Genomic DNA, 13848 nt, shown 5'->3' on the forward strand with positions numbered 1-13848 from the left:
TTCTACTGTGGAGTCTATCTCCATCCTAGTAATGTCTACCTTTGTAACCTCACCTAGCACCTACTTAACTCAGATTCAAGTTGATTTAATTAAAACTACTGTAGGCTACAGTCAAGTCTGCAAACTAATTCTATCACTTGAGGATTACTCCCATCTCCCAAAAAAGTAAAGGGAAGTATCAGAGGTGACTCTTAACCCACCTCTCCATTGAAATGTCTAACAATTAAGGTTTTTGCCTTCGTTAGGAAGGTTCAAATAGTGTCCTGTCAGGCCCATCAGAAAGACACATTGGTTGAAGAGATCTGGAAGTTCCTCCCTTGGGCTTGTTGTCATTAAGAAGCATTGGTTTAATTTATTGGTTTCTGGTAGCCTAACTAATAAACTGATCATACTCAGAGAAACATCTGTCAGTTTGCTTTAAATTTCAAATGCAACAATTGTGAGCCTGGGAGACTGGGAGGATAGTGATGCCCTTGAAAGTAATAAGTAATAGGGAATAGGGAAGTTTGAAAGGGAGAAAGAAAAAAAAAAAGGGTAAAGATAATGGGTTCAATATTAGTTTGGTTTGAGATGTCCAATAAACAGTTGGAGATGTCAGTCTGGAGGTTAAGTAAGAGGTTATTGTTGTTCTTCAGTAGTTTTCAATCATTTCCAACCAGGAAAGAAGTTAGGGCTGCTAAGTAGACATGAGAATCATCAACATTGAAATGATCATTTAATCCTCGGAAGCTGATGAGATCACCAAGTGAAATAATATAGAGGAAGAAGTGAAGAAGGTCCAGGACAGAGCCCTGGGTGATACCCATGCTTTTATGGATAAGACCTAAGGGAGGATTTGACAAAGGAGACTCAACAGAGTGGTTAGATAGGTAGAAGAACCAGGAGAGACCAGTGGTCCCCAAACCCAGAGAAAACAGTTGTTCATGCTGCCTTCTTAAAGGGAATCACACCACAAGAGTGATGTCTTGATTTTCCCATGAGTTGGATGTAAGGCAGAACTGTCATCAGCCTCATTCTTTCCTCCAGTCTTTAGAGTCCAGTGGTAAGACATAGGTTAAGAGGACTGTCCAGAGAGAAGAGACTATCAATGAAAAGATCAAGAGTCAAGAAAGAGGATTGGATTAGATAATTAAGAGACCATTGGTAATTATGGAGAAAGTGATTTCAGTTTAATGATGAAGTTGGAAGCCAGACTGTAAAAAGGACCCTCAGGGAACATTAGGGAGAATGTGCATTAAGAGGCAGTGAATAAGTAGTACAATTAGGGATGAGATTTTTCTCTCCCTCCTCCTGTTTCTACCTCTTCTAAATAGAATTTCTATCCTGTTAAGAGCAGATATAGTTATAATATGGATGAACTAGTTAATGAAAGCCATCTCTTGATATAAGAATAGATTATTTCTTGGCTAGGTCCAAGTCTACCACATGGGGTAGCCTTGGGGAAGCCCACTTTGGGTCACATGGAGGGATGCATCATGGAATGACAGAGACCTCAAATTGACTGGTGATCTGAAGAACTGATGATTCAGGTTTATACAAATCAGTTTGTTAAGCTCCTACATTATTCTTACTGTCTGTCTTTGAAGCATAGACCATGTTGAGCCTGTCATAAGAGTTGGTGGGGGGAGAGATCAGATACCCCCTCTTCCACCTTTGTCTTGAACAAGATGAGGTGAGATCTTTCAAGACAGTTGTGAAAATCGAGTAAGGCTTCATCTATTTCAGAGTTTGAGTAGGCCTGAAGGACTTTAAGCATTGAGTCAAGGGCATACTTAAATCCCCTTCCTGCTCTCCTCCCATGACATCAGTGTCTCCCTATTTCAGTCAAATAGGGACAACTATGTACTTATTGATCAAGTTTAATTTCTTGGGTAGTTCCCACGTTTAGAATGTAAGATCCTCAGCCAGTAAGGGTGAGGGTCAGTGGTGGGAGGGGGTATTTGTGTTAGGGATTAAAAGCATTGACCCTGCCCCAGAAGGTGCTTCCTCCCTTCTATTGTCTGCTGGATAGGTAGGACGCCCTTCTCATGTATAATAAATGTTTGAAACAAAAACAGATCCTTAGGAACTGATGCCTCTTAGCTTCAGTTTACTCAGCACTGTTCCCTCAACTCCCACCCTACTGGCAGCAAAGCTGCACGAGCAGACTCAAAGACCCAATCTTATAACAAAATTCACTCCTACCCCCGAGTCCCCTCCTTCTTCTTTTCAAGACCCCACTTCAGACTGAAGAAGTTGCTCAGACTTGGACAGCCAGTGTGGTCCCTTAGGAGCAAAAATCTGCCAAGGTCTGCAACCTGGAAGCAATGGCAAAAGCCATGGGCTGCCATAGATGCCATGTGTCCTGGGGGAAACAGGCCCTGGACTATTGGTGCCAGGCCAGAGAACTAAGAAACAGGGGAGTAGGACAGGACTTGTTCACATTAGGGACTGTGTAGCATTAATCCAAACTTGAGGGAAAGAGCAGCCACCCAGTGGAAATCAGTAATCACCACCAAAAGTCACTTGAGGCAGAGACCTAGACTGGTGAAAAGCACGAAGAGACTGAGATGCTTTGAGATTTAGCCCCCAAGAAAACCACAATCAGAGGAGAAGGAGTCAGAAAGTGAATGACAAGGAAAACAAGGGAAGGGGGATTGGAGACTGATTGTTCCAAAGATTTTCAGAAGGAGAAATCTCAAAGACTTTGAACATAAATAGATAAATCAATGAGGAAAATAGTAACAACAGAAGGAAATATGACTTTTTGATCTAGTAAATGTGTTCAGGCATCTATGAATAAATTTTACTGCAGAAAAAAAAAATGATCCAACACTTGAGAAAGAGGACCCTTTGGAATTTGAGAACATAGAACCACAGCACACTGTTCCTGAGTAGTGTAAAAGAAAATAGATAATTAGAAGAATAGAACTGATGTCTTACACAGCAAAAGCAATGAGCAGATAGAATTCTTGAATCTTTGATGGTAAAGCCTCATCAAAGAAACAAATGAGAGACCAATAGATTACAATGCAAATATTTAGAAGTGAAAGATAAACTCTAGAAGAAGAGAAGCAAAAAAACAATAATATTAAAAGAAAATGTTTATTTTAACATATTTAATATTTATTAGACTACCTGCCATCTAGGGGAGGAGGTGGGGGGAAGGAGGAGATAATTTAAAACACAAGATTTTGCAAGAGTAGGATGTTGAAAAATTACCCATGCATATGTTTTGTAAATAAAAAGCTTTAATTAAAACTATAATTTAAAAATCAGGCTCAAAAAAAAAAAAAAAGAAAGAAAGAAAGAAAAGAAAAGAAAATACGCTTACTATGCAAGCAAAACATTTGTATCCCTATGAGGATGCATAAGGATCATGGATCTCCCAGAAGAACATGACAGGGTGAAAACCTTAACACCATAATGAATTTAATAATAAAAGAAGACTGCCCAGAATTTCTGTAGTAGAAAATTGAAAGGATTCATAGATCCCTTCTGGGAAAAAAAATCCCAACTCTATAACTTCAAGACACATGGTGGTTAAAATTAAGAATTCACTTCAGAAAAAAACATCTGTAAGCCATCAAGAAAAAGACTTCAAAAAACAAAGAAAAGGATATTCAAATAATACAAGATTATTCTGTACCCACTAGAAAAAAAAGGAATAATAATGAGTTCCTAAGAATAATTGGAGGTATGATACAGTCCAGGGTGATGGACAAATCTGAGCTTAAACCATAAGGAAAAAAAATGAATTTTCATTTTTGTGGGGGGGTTTTCCTCTCAAGGTTCACATACCCAGCAAGTGTTAAGTGTCTGAAGCTATATTTGAACTTTGTTCCTCCTGACTCTAGGACCAGTGCTCTATCCACTGCACCAGCTAGCTGCCCCTGAATTTTGAGTCATTTAGAAGAATTGATATATTTTTAGAAAGAACACCATAATGAAAGAGATTATTTTCTTCTTGAGCCCTACAAACAACAGAAATGCCTGAAGAAGTAATATTTGAAGCAGGCAAGGATAGCAACAGCAACAGGGTGACCACAGAAAAGACCAATTTTAAAAAGGCTTCTTTCCAAATGTACAAAAGGAGATAGAAGTGAAGGCAAAAATCTGGTAGAGGTCACAGTAAGAGGAGAACTAGGAACTATATGGACAGTTTACAGGTGAATGCTCCTTTGGTGAGACTTCTTTACAACATAAAAGGACATTTAGAAGGGGTGAGATGAGAGCAGAGATAAATAGAGAAACAGGTGATGCTTCAGGGTCAAATCTAGGACTAGCAGAAGATTAAGTGGTCTCAGAAAGAGAAGAAGCCTACAGAGATGTAGGTGAGGAAGAGGAAGAAAGATGCAAAGGAGATTGGGTAAAGAAAGGAAACCTTACTTTCCAAGTGGGAATAAATGCTCCTATAGATGTAGGGAAGTGATAAACTTACACTGGATATCACCTGAGAGAGCTGGTCTTTGAAAAGTTTACTTGTCCTGGAAGAAGTTGGAACCCAGGCATGAAAGAAGCAAATTTTTAACATTCTCCCCAGTACTTCAGGATTAGGTCACAAAAAGGCAGAGTTCAAGGGAAAAAAAAAACAACACAAACAAAGCCTGATCTCTGTATTTAAGGTACCATTTCCCCCAGAACAGAATTTAGATATTGTTTTATTACTTAACATATAGTGTTTTTAAGGTTTGCAAAATAATTTACATTTAATATGATACTGGATGATAGTAAGTGTTATTGCAGTTGAAAAATTTAAGGATCAGCAAGATCAACTGATTTGTTCAGAGTGACCCAATAGATTACTGAAGATAGAATCAATCTCAGGTTTTCCTGATTTCAGGTCTGGCATTAATATACATTGCCAAGCTGCTCTTTTGACTCAGATTCCAGATCCACTTTTACAGAACCAAATAATTCAGAATTTTAAAAATTAAGTGCTTGGGGGGAGGGGGGGGATTTTCCCAAAAGGGAGGAATTTAGAAATACTAGGTGTACTTAGAATATTGTTGGAAGATGATGATGGACTGTGATCAGAAGATGAGGTAGGGTGATCTAAAAGGAGACTTTGTCCAGTAAAACAAGGACAGTAACAATTTCCTTGAATCTAATATAGTGTATCTTTAATAAATGTTGATTGAATTGAAAACTGATCAAAGCTTGAATTAACCCAAGGATAGGGAAATAGGGTTATAAGAGAGAGAGTTTCATTTGGATTGTCAGCCTTCCTAAATGGTTAAAACCTTACACTCTCTTCCCACATAATGAGAAATCCCTGATAGCTTCACCTTCACAAACAGACTCTCCTTCCGCTGTCATCCACTAGTCCCAACCAGGATGACTCTATTATTGAGGCATTTATCTGCACTGAGTCATGAATCAAGAGATGAGGGGGACAGGGAATTGTTCTGTGCCTGAACAAATGGGCATCTCCATAGCCCTGAGGCTGACCGAGTTGGTCCAAGTGCTAGTTGCTATGGTAACTCAAAGACTACAGCATCACTACTAACCCTGCTTACTTAGCTGCCCCTCTGTTGCCTGGAACTCTGTGTCTACCTCTATCCCTTGATTAATTGCGACTTTACGGAAGCTATTTACCCTCTTTGACTTCTTATGTATTGATTTTCTCACCTGGAGGGGGTCCACAATTCTATTTACAGCACTAACCTTGGCTATGTTTTCCACTTCTTTTTTTTTTTTTTTACATGTTTTCCACTTCTTTGCAAAGATTATGATAACTGATTACTCTCTCCAACCCTTCTCTGACTTTCCTAACCTTGACTTCCACCTAATCCAATTCAATACACATTTATTAAGTTCCTACTATGTGTCAGACATAATACTAAGTGCTGGGGATACAGTTAATAATCAATAAATATGTCAGGCACTTCAGGACAAATGTCAGGCATTCAGTAAGTGTTTGGAATATAAGTAAAAATCAACCAATCAATATTTGTTAAGTGCCTACTATGTGCCAAGCAGTAAGCTAATTAAAAGTAGTCCCTCTCAAGGAAATTGCAATCTAAATCCTTCTGATTCTTTTCTGGTAAACTGATGCTGGGTAAATTTATCCTCTGTCAAGTCCCCAAGAACTGGGTTCTCTTATCTCTTTAATCCCTACCAGAAAAATGTGTAAATGGTATTTTTTCTTATCAAGTCCATTAGAGAAATTAGATAGTTGCTTTTGATGTTCAGGTCTCTTCCCAGTGAATGGAATGATACCCAGACTTCAGGCTGGGAGATATGAGCCTAAAGAAGAAAGGGTATAATTCAAATGGCAACTATGATGAGGAGATCAAAGGAAAGGGAAGAGACTGGGAATAGTAGAAAGGAGGGTGAGCCAGGACAAATGTGAAGAAACAAAAGACTTGTCCATTTATTCATTCAATAAACATTTATTAAGCACCCACTCAGCATTTAGTCACAGCTCTATAACTAGCCACATGACCAGGGCCAACGTTACCCCACCTCTCTGATCCTGTTTCTTCATCTCCAAAATTAGGGAGTTGTACTAGATCCCTTTGGGCAATTAAATGGCACAGGAGATAGGGTGTGGGCCCTGGAGTTAGGAAGGCCAGAATTCAAATTTGGCTTTAGGCACTTACTACTGTGTTTCCTTGTCTGTAAAATGAGCTGGGGAAGGAAATGGCAGACCACTCCAGTGTCTTTGCCAAGAAAATCCCAAATGGGGTCATGAGGAGGTAAACTCGACTGAACAAATAACAAAATAAGTATTTGATGGGAAGAAAACTAAACTGTCCAAAACTGACTCCATAACAATAATTAGTTGCCTGATGAAGTTGCTTCCAGGTTTTAAAATTCTAGGGTTTTATGAGATGGGAAAGAAAGGAGGACTTGAAAAGAGGGAAAATATTATTTAGATAAGAAAGAAAGACAGAGTAGCTGCCTGGATATTAAATCCTTTCCATTAAATCATTCATAAAGTTTAGGGAACCAGGTCTGTACCTGATCTACCCCCAACCTAAGGTCAGCATTAAACACCAAAGATCATCAAAAATAAAGCAGGAAAGAGAATTTTTTTTCATGTGGTAACTAAGTATTTCTTTCCTCTATTTGAACTAGAGAGGAAAGAGACTATGTACACAAACTAGAGGACAGAAACTATAATCTGATCTCTGCAACTGTGTGAATTTGGAACTAATAAATTTGATCATTTGAGGGTAATAGTTAAAATATCCAAGATCCAAGTGGCAGAAACATAACATCTGAGGAGTACTACCTAGAATAAGATTATGATGGCAAATTTGCTTATTAATTAATAATTATTAAATAATAATACTATAAGGTACAAATCCAAAGAATTTATTTAATGAATCAATGTCAACTTGAAGACAAATTTCTAGGGATAGGCCATTAAACTTTGTTTTTGTCTCTGTTCCTTTTAACATTTGAGCAGTGTCTTGGATGGACATAGAAAAGGTATGCTTGTAAATTCTATGGATGACATAAACATGGGAGTCATAGATAATGCATTTGAAGTAGTAAAGCAAGATTAGATTAACCATCTGTCAGGAATGCTGTGGAGAGAAGGGATTCTTCAGGTTGGAGCTGAAGTTTTTCAGCTCAGGGATAATTGTATTGAAATGTTCTGTTTAGGGATATTTATCTGGGAGGGTAGTGGAAAAAGATTAGTTAGAAATGAAGGTGATGTAAAAACAGAGATCAATAGACATTTTTAGAAGAAAGTTCATAGTAAATACTTTTAATGAATAATTTAGTCTAGAAAAAGATTTCACTTGATACGTTGCATAAAGTAGATTACTGAAAGTTGAAGGATGATCATCATTACTTTTCCAGTTTTATAAAGTTTTGAGCAGTTGCTAAAGACAGCTATTTCTTTTTAAAAACCCAAACTAATTTTAGTTGTAATTGTTTAAAGGTTGGATCCACTGTGTAAGGAAGAGAGCTATCTTCTGAATAGAAAAAAAGAAAAAAGAAAGTCTGCCATTTCTTATGATTATTTAGAAAATAATACTGTAACAAAAGCGGCTGTATAAATAAATGAAAAGTGGAAGAATAAAACTGGGCAGTGAACAAACTAAAAGACTTTGTTAGACCTTGAGGAAAGATCAGAATTGAAAAACAGGGAGGGGGATGGAAGCATTTATTGCCCACAGCCATCCACTTCTGGTAGCTTTCTTGCAAAATTTCTGCACTCAGTTAAGAGAGTCTGAGTTTCTTTGGAGCTGCTGAAAACTTGGCTATCTTGTGTGAAGTTAGGTCTGTGGGTATCTTAGTAGAGAGCTTGGGACTGATAATTTGAAGGACTAGTGGGACCTGAGACCAAGGGTGTGGGGAACAAAGTCTGAAGGGCTGATGAGTCAATATCTTAATAAGAAAAAGTGTATAACTAGGGTGTGGCTACATTAAAGGAATTTGAGAGGTTCTAGAGTAGGAAGCTTGCACTTAGAGATTTGGAGAATGGGTCCAGGGACAAGAAAGCCCCTTCTGTTACACTCAAATAGAGAGACTGGTTGAGAATCCAGACTCCTAGTGCCCTTCCAGATGGGGAACAATGCAAGTGGCCATTAGCCAGATTTTGCCTGCCATCACTGCCTAATTATCATTTTATGAGTCCTCCACATATGTTACCTCCAAAATCTGTCTATGTATGTTTAGTCTCTGTTGCTGTGTTTCTCTGCCTCTATTTCCTCTCCCTCCCTCTTTCTGTCTGTATGTATTTGTCTGTCTGTGTATCGCTCTATTTTTCTCTCCAAGTACTAGAAAGGAGAAAATGGGAGTTGTCTGCAGCAGCAAGAGAGTGATGATTGAGACATTTAAAAGAATATCTTGAAGATTAATTTCATAAGGGATCCAAAGGGAAAAACTGAGCAAAATGGCAAAAATTAATAAAAAGTAAATAAATTAATTATAATAACAATATCCTATCTTTCTAGATCCTCCACAATTATATCTTCCAACTTTCCCCACCTGGTGCTTTTTTAGTGCTTAACTCCAATTCCTGGAATGCTCTCCCTAATGGTCTCTGCTTCATGACTTTCCTGGCCTCCTTTCCAATAGTAAAAGGCAGCTTGGTGGTCTAATGGATAGAATGCCATATCCAAATTAAGATTTGAGTTTGAATTGTATCTCAGATACTTATTAGCTGGGGGACCCTAATCTCTTGCAGCCTCAGTTTCCTCTCTGTAAAATGAACTAACATTTATTAAGCACCTACTGTATATAAGGCACAGGGCTAAGCGACTTTACAAATATTATGTTATTTGCTCTAATAAATAATAGCTCAGTGGTGAAGTGGATAGGACCCTAGGCCTAGAATCAGAAAGACCTGGATAACTTTCTTAACCTCTGTCTGCCTTAATTTCTCCACTTTTAATCATAATAACACCACACAGGGATCTAGAGGATCAAATGAGATAATATTTATAAACTACCAAGCACAGTGCCTAGTAAACAGTAGACACTTAATAAATGTTTATTCTCTCTCTATTCTTTCTGTTCTCAGCCCCCTTAATAACACCTACCTTCCAGTTTTGTTATGAGCATAGATGGGATAATATTTATAAAATACTTTGCAAGTAGTAAAACACCATATTATCATTATTGCCTATAAACTCTAGGTAAATGTTTTCTCTATGGATCTCAGTGTCCTTACCTGTAAAATCAGGGATTTGGACAAGATGACTTCTACATATATCATCTTAAGTTCCTTTCCTACCTGTTCCCTACCACTCTAGTTCCTTCCTAAAATATTATATTGGCTTCCAACTGATCTTTCTATTTCTAATTTCTTTCCCTTCTAATTTATCCTTTACTTTGCTGGCAAAATAATCTTACTAATACACAAATCTATGTCAAATTGCTTCCCTCAAAAACTTTCCATAGTTTCTCATTGCCTGCAGAATAAAATGTAAATTTGTCCTAGAGGTATTAAGTCTTCCATAATCTGGTTCCAACAGATGGCCTCACTTCAAACACATCTGTTCCACATACTATGTTTCAACCAAACTGGGCTATTAACCATTCTCCCATCTCAGTCTATAGTCTCCTGCCTTCATGTATTTGCACATGACATCCCTTGTTCCTGGAATGGACTCCCTTCCCACATTTTGGACTATGGAAATCCTTTTCTTCACCAAGATGGACTTATTCAAAGGCACCTAATCCTTGATAATGATAGTAGCAATAGTCCTTTAAGGTTTGCAAAGCACTTTGCAAACACTATCTCCTTTGATCCAATAACTCTGGAAGGCAAGTGCTATTATTCCATTTTACAGATACAGAAATTGAGGGTAAGAAAGGTTAAAGACTTGCTCTAATCCCCAGATAGAAGAACATTGACCCTGGAGTCATGTTACCTGGATTGGTTGGAATCCATAGGACTTCAGAACAATCTTCCCATAGAAGGCAGTGATTATAAGTTGGGTTTTTCCTTTTTCTTTTTTTTTTTTTTTTTTTTGGCCCTTGTAATTCCAAAATTTAACATAACAGCTGGCATATAAGAGGGTTTTGATAAATATTATTAGTTGATTGGAGTCACTCAGTCCCCCTGGATTCCATTTTACCACCAGTAGAATGAGAAGATTGGACTTGACTGGCTTCTAAGATCCCATCCAGTCTTCGTTTATGGTCCTTTGATACTTAAATCTCTGATGACAGTTTTCCCTTCCTTGAAATCTTCCCGACTTTAAGGCCTACAATCTCTCCTTAGCCGAGCTGAGATTTTATCTCACTCCCAGGTCAAAAAGCTGCTGATTCTTGTGTGTTTTATCACCTAAAGGAATCTTTGTAGGACTTCCCCATTTTTGTTTTATTGCTAGCTTTGATAAGTGTTTCTTGCTATCTGTGATTGTCTTCTGTGTAAAAAAGGATTTAAGGGCAGCCTGGGGGATAGAGTGTCAGGCCTGGGGTCAGTAAAACTCATTCATTCTCCTGAGGTCAAATCCACCTTTAGACACTTATTAGCTGTGACCCTAGACAAGTCCCTTCATTCTGCTTGCCTCAGTTTTGTAAAGTGAGCTAAAGAAGGAAATGGCAAACTACTCCAGTATCTTTGCCAAGAAAACCCCAAATGAGGTCATGATTTGACTGAACAAATAATAAAATAAGTATTTGCTGAGAAGAAAGCTAAACTGTCCAAAAGTGAAGTCTGGGTAGTCCCCTTTCTCCCTCCCCCAACAACTAGGGAAAGTGGATTTTATCTTGGACTCCAAAATGAATCATACCCTTATACCATAAATACCTGGTGTTTAATTAATATTTTCTGAAGCCCAATAATACCTTTCTTGAAGATAGGAAAATAAGAGCGTGTTCATTGAGCCATTTCCATTCTCCTAATCCTCATAAACATAGAATTCTAGTCTCCCTGAAATATGGACTAGGGCATTCCAGTTCTTTTCTTTTCTTTTTTAAATTTTCTCTTATTTATTTAAGATTTTCTCCCAGTTACATTCAAAACATTTTTTTACATTTGTTTTTAAGATTTTTGAGTTTTAGGTTCTTTCCCTTAACCCCACCCACAATTAAGAAGTCACATGTGCAGTTATGCAAAGCATTTCCATAAAAGTCAAGTTGTGAAAGAAAACAGATCTTTCGCCCTAATGAAAATAAAAATAGTCTAGTTGAGCTGGCAGAATTGAGATCAGCCAGGTGAACCAATACAGTGATGTTTCTCAGGTCAGATTTGGAAGGAGACTTGAATACAGACTCCAAGATACTTGGGAGGTAATTTACCTTAGAATGATAGACTGAACATGGGTCCACAGACAGCAATCCTGGGAAGTTAGTAAGAGATACAGTTAGCACTGGAAAGAATGACAAGACAGTTTGCAACTAAGGAATGAGAGCTCTCTGGGACTATCTTGTCTCTTCTTTCCCCCTACTTCTTTTATTCCTATTAATTTATGATCAAGGGTAAATTATTAATCAACCAATAGGTATTAAGTACTTACTATGAGCCATACATTATAAATACAATTCCCGCTCTCAAAGAGCTAACATTCTACAGGAGAGGTAACATGAATAGATATAGGGTACATACAGATAAGTACAATAAATGAAATATAATATTATATCACCTCTAGAAATCTCTAGGAATCTGGGGGATATAGGGACACTGTGAAATAGCCCTTATAATATCAATTTCCTCTTTCTATATATAGTTCTTATTCTTTCTTCTTCAATTTGATCTGTCTTCTCTTCTTTCCTTCCTTTTCTTCCTCAGTCTTTGCAATAGACTTGTTGAAACCCTCTTGGGCACTACCTTCTTGGAAACTTAGTTTTCTCTAGGGGTAGAGCTCCTACCAGGTATTGAAAGCTGAGCTCATGAAGCACCTCTGTACTCTTCTGCAGGTGCCCCTCATTCTTAGAGCTGTTCTGGATAGAACTTAGTTTTATTTCTTGAGGAAAAACAAGTTTTAACCCTTAGAGACATCTTCAAAGTGTTTCAGAAGACAGTAGGAGATGAATATGTTCATCCAGCAGGCAGATATGCTCCATTCCACTGCCAGCAGTGACAGTCTATTTGTGTCTGCTGATTACTCCATCTGAAAGGGCCTAGGCAGAACACAGATTTTGTTCTGACCTAGGGGAGGAAGGTGGTCACTGAGATGTTTGTCTTCAAGCTTTATAACAGTAAATGTACAGTTCAACTTTAAGGTTTGTACCACTTCAAAGAAGTGACTTTTCCACTGGGGGCACTTTCCCAAGGGTAGTGATACTTTGGTCAGTTTATCAATCAAAAAAGAATTTAAGTGACTATTAGACTACAGGTACTATGCTGAATACATAGGGAGGATCCAGCTATTAAAGATATAGAAACAAAACTGAAAGAATCCCTGCCCTAGTGAAGGGCAATCTTTGAAGGGGGGCAAATGTACATATGCATAAATATAAAATATGAACCAAATCAATATGAAGTAATTAGGGGAAGAGAAGAGGCCCTAGCAACTGGAAAGGAGGGATCAGGAAAATTTTCCTGGAGATGACACTTCATTTGAGCATTAAAGAGAGCTAGAGATTTTAAGAAGCCGTAGAGAGGAGAAACATTATTTTAGGTGTAGAGGACAGCCAATTAAAATAATAAAGCAGATGCCAGTGTTAAGTGAGGAACTGCAAAGAGGAACAATTTCACTGAACTATAGAGTACATGAAGTTGTAGCAGTGTCTGATCAGCCTGGAAAAGTTATTTAAAACCAGTGTGGGAAAGATTTCCAATACCAAAGGAGTTTTTTCTTATATCCTGAAGTAGTAGTTTTCCAAGTATGGGTCCCAAAGACTCTTTTCAGGTAAAAAATTTTCATAATATTGATGCCTTAATGTCAAATACAATAAATGTATAACATACATATCTCATAAAATACATATATATAACTCATAAATATCACATATATATCTAAAGCTCATAGCGGGATTCAAAATAATTGTTAAGGGTGTTAAAGTGCACTGAGATCAAACTATTTGAGACCTGTTATCCTTGATGTAAGTGGGGTGCAGGGAATAAGAGTGACATTTTAGGCATGCCCATTTCTCAACTGGGCCTTCACTGAAGTAAAAGCTACCCTTTTACCTCTATCCCACTTACCAAAGTAGCTTTCCCAAATTTTTTCAGCCGTCCTCAAGCCTTTTCCAACTTCCCCTCCTCAAGGAAGAACCTCATTTCATATTTTACTTAAAAAATTAAGGCCATTTTCTCAAGAATTCACTCTTTTCTCCCTCCCCACCCCATCTCACATCACCCATATGCCTTCTGCCACTTTTGTTTCCTTAGTTTTGTATCACATGATATCACAGCAAACCCCTCTAGATATACAAGTACTATTCCATTCTATTTTCTCGAGTGGATTGCCCACCTTTATCATTTCCATTCTTTTATTAATCTTCAATGTC

General features: G+C 37.8%; 1 long non-coding RNA gene across 4 annotated transcripts in view; it reads right to left on the minus strand.

Moving 5' to 3' along the window:
* The window catches only part of LOC127562712 (uncharacterized), an 81180-nt gene that overhangs the window by 30114 nt on the left and 37218 nt on the right, over positions 1-13848 (minus strand). Inside the window, exon 7 of one of the 4 annotated variants that reach the window (XR_007953799.1) lies at positions 11237-12544. The exons of the other annotated variants lie outside the window; for them this stretch is intronic. This is a non-coding gene — a long non-coding RNA (uncharacterized LOC127562712). Of the gene's footprint in view, positions 1-11236; positions 12545-13848 lie in introns of those variants that run through there. 4 annotated transcript variants of the gene reach the window in all.

Source organism: Antechinus flavipes, chromosome 4, assembly GCF_016432865.1.
Source record: "Antechinus flavipes isolate AdamAnt ecotype Samford, QLD, Australia chromosome 4, AdamAnt_v2, whole genome shotgun sequence".
Taxonomy (NCBI): domain Eukaryota; kingdom Metazoa; phylum Chordata; class Mammalia; order Dasyuromorphia; family Dasyuridae; genus Antechinus; species Antechinus flavipes.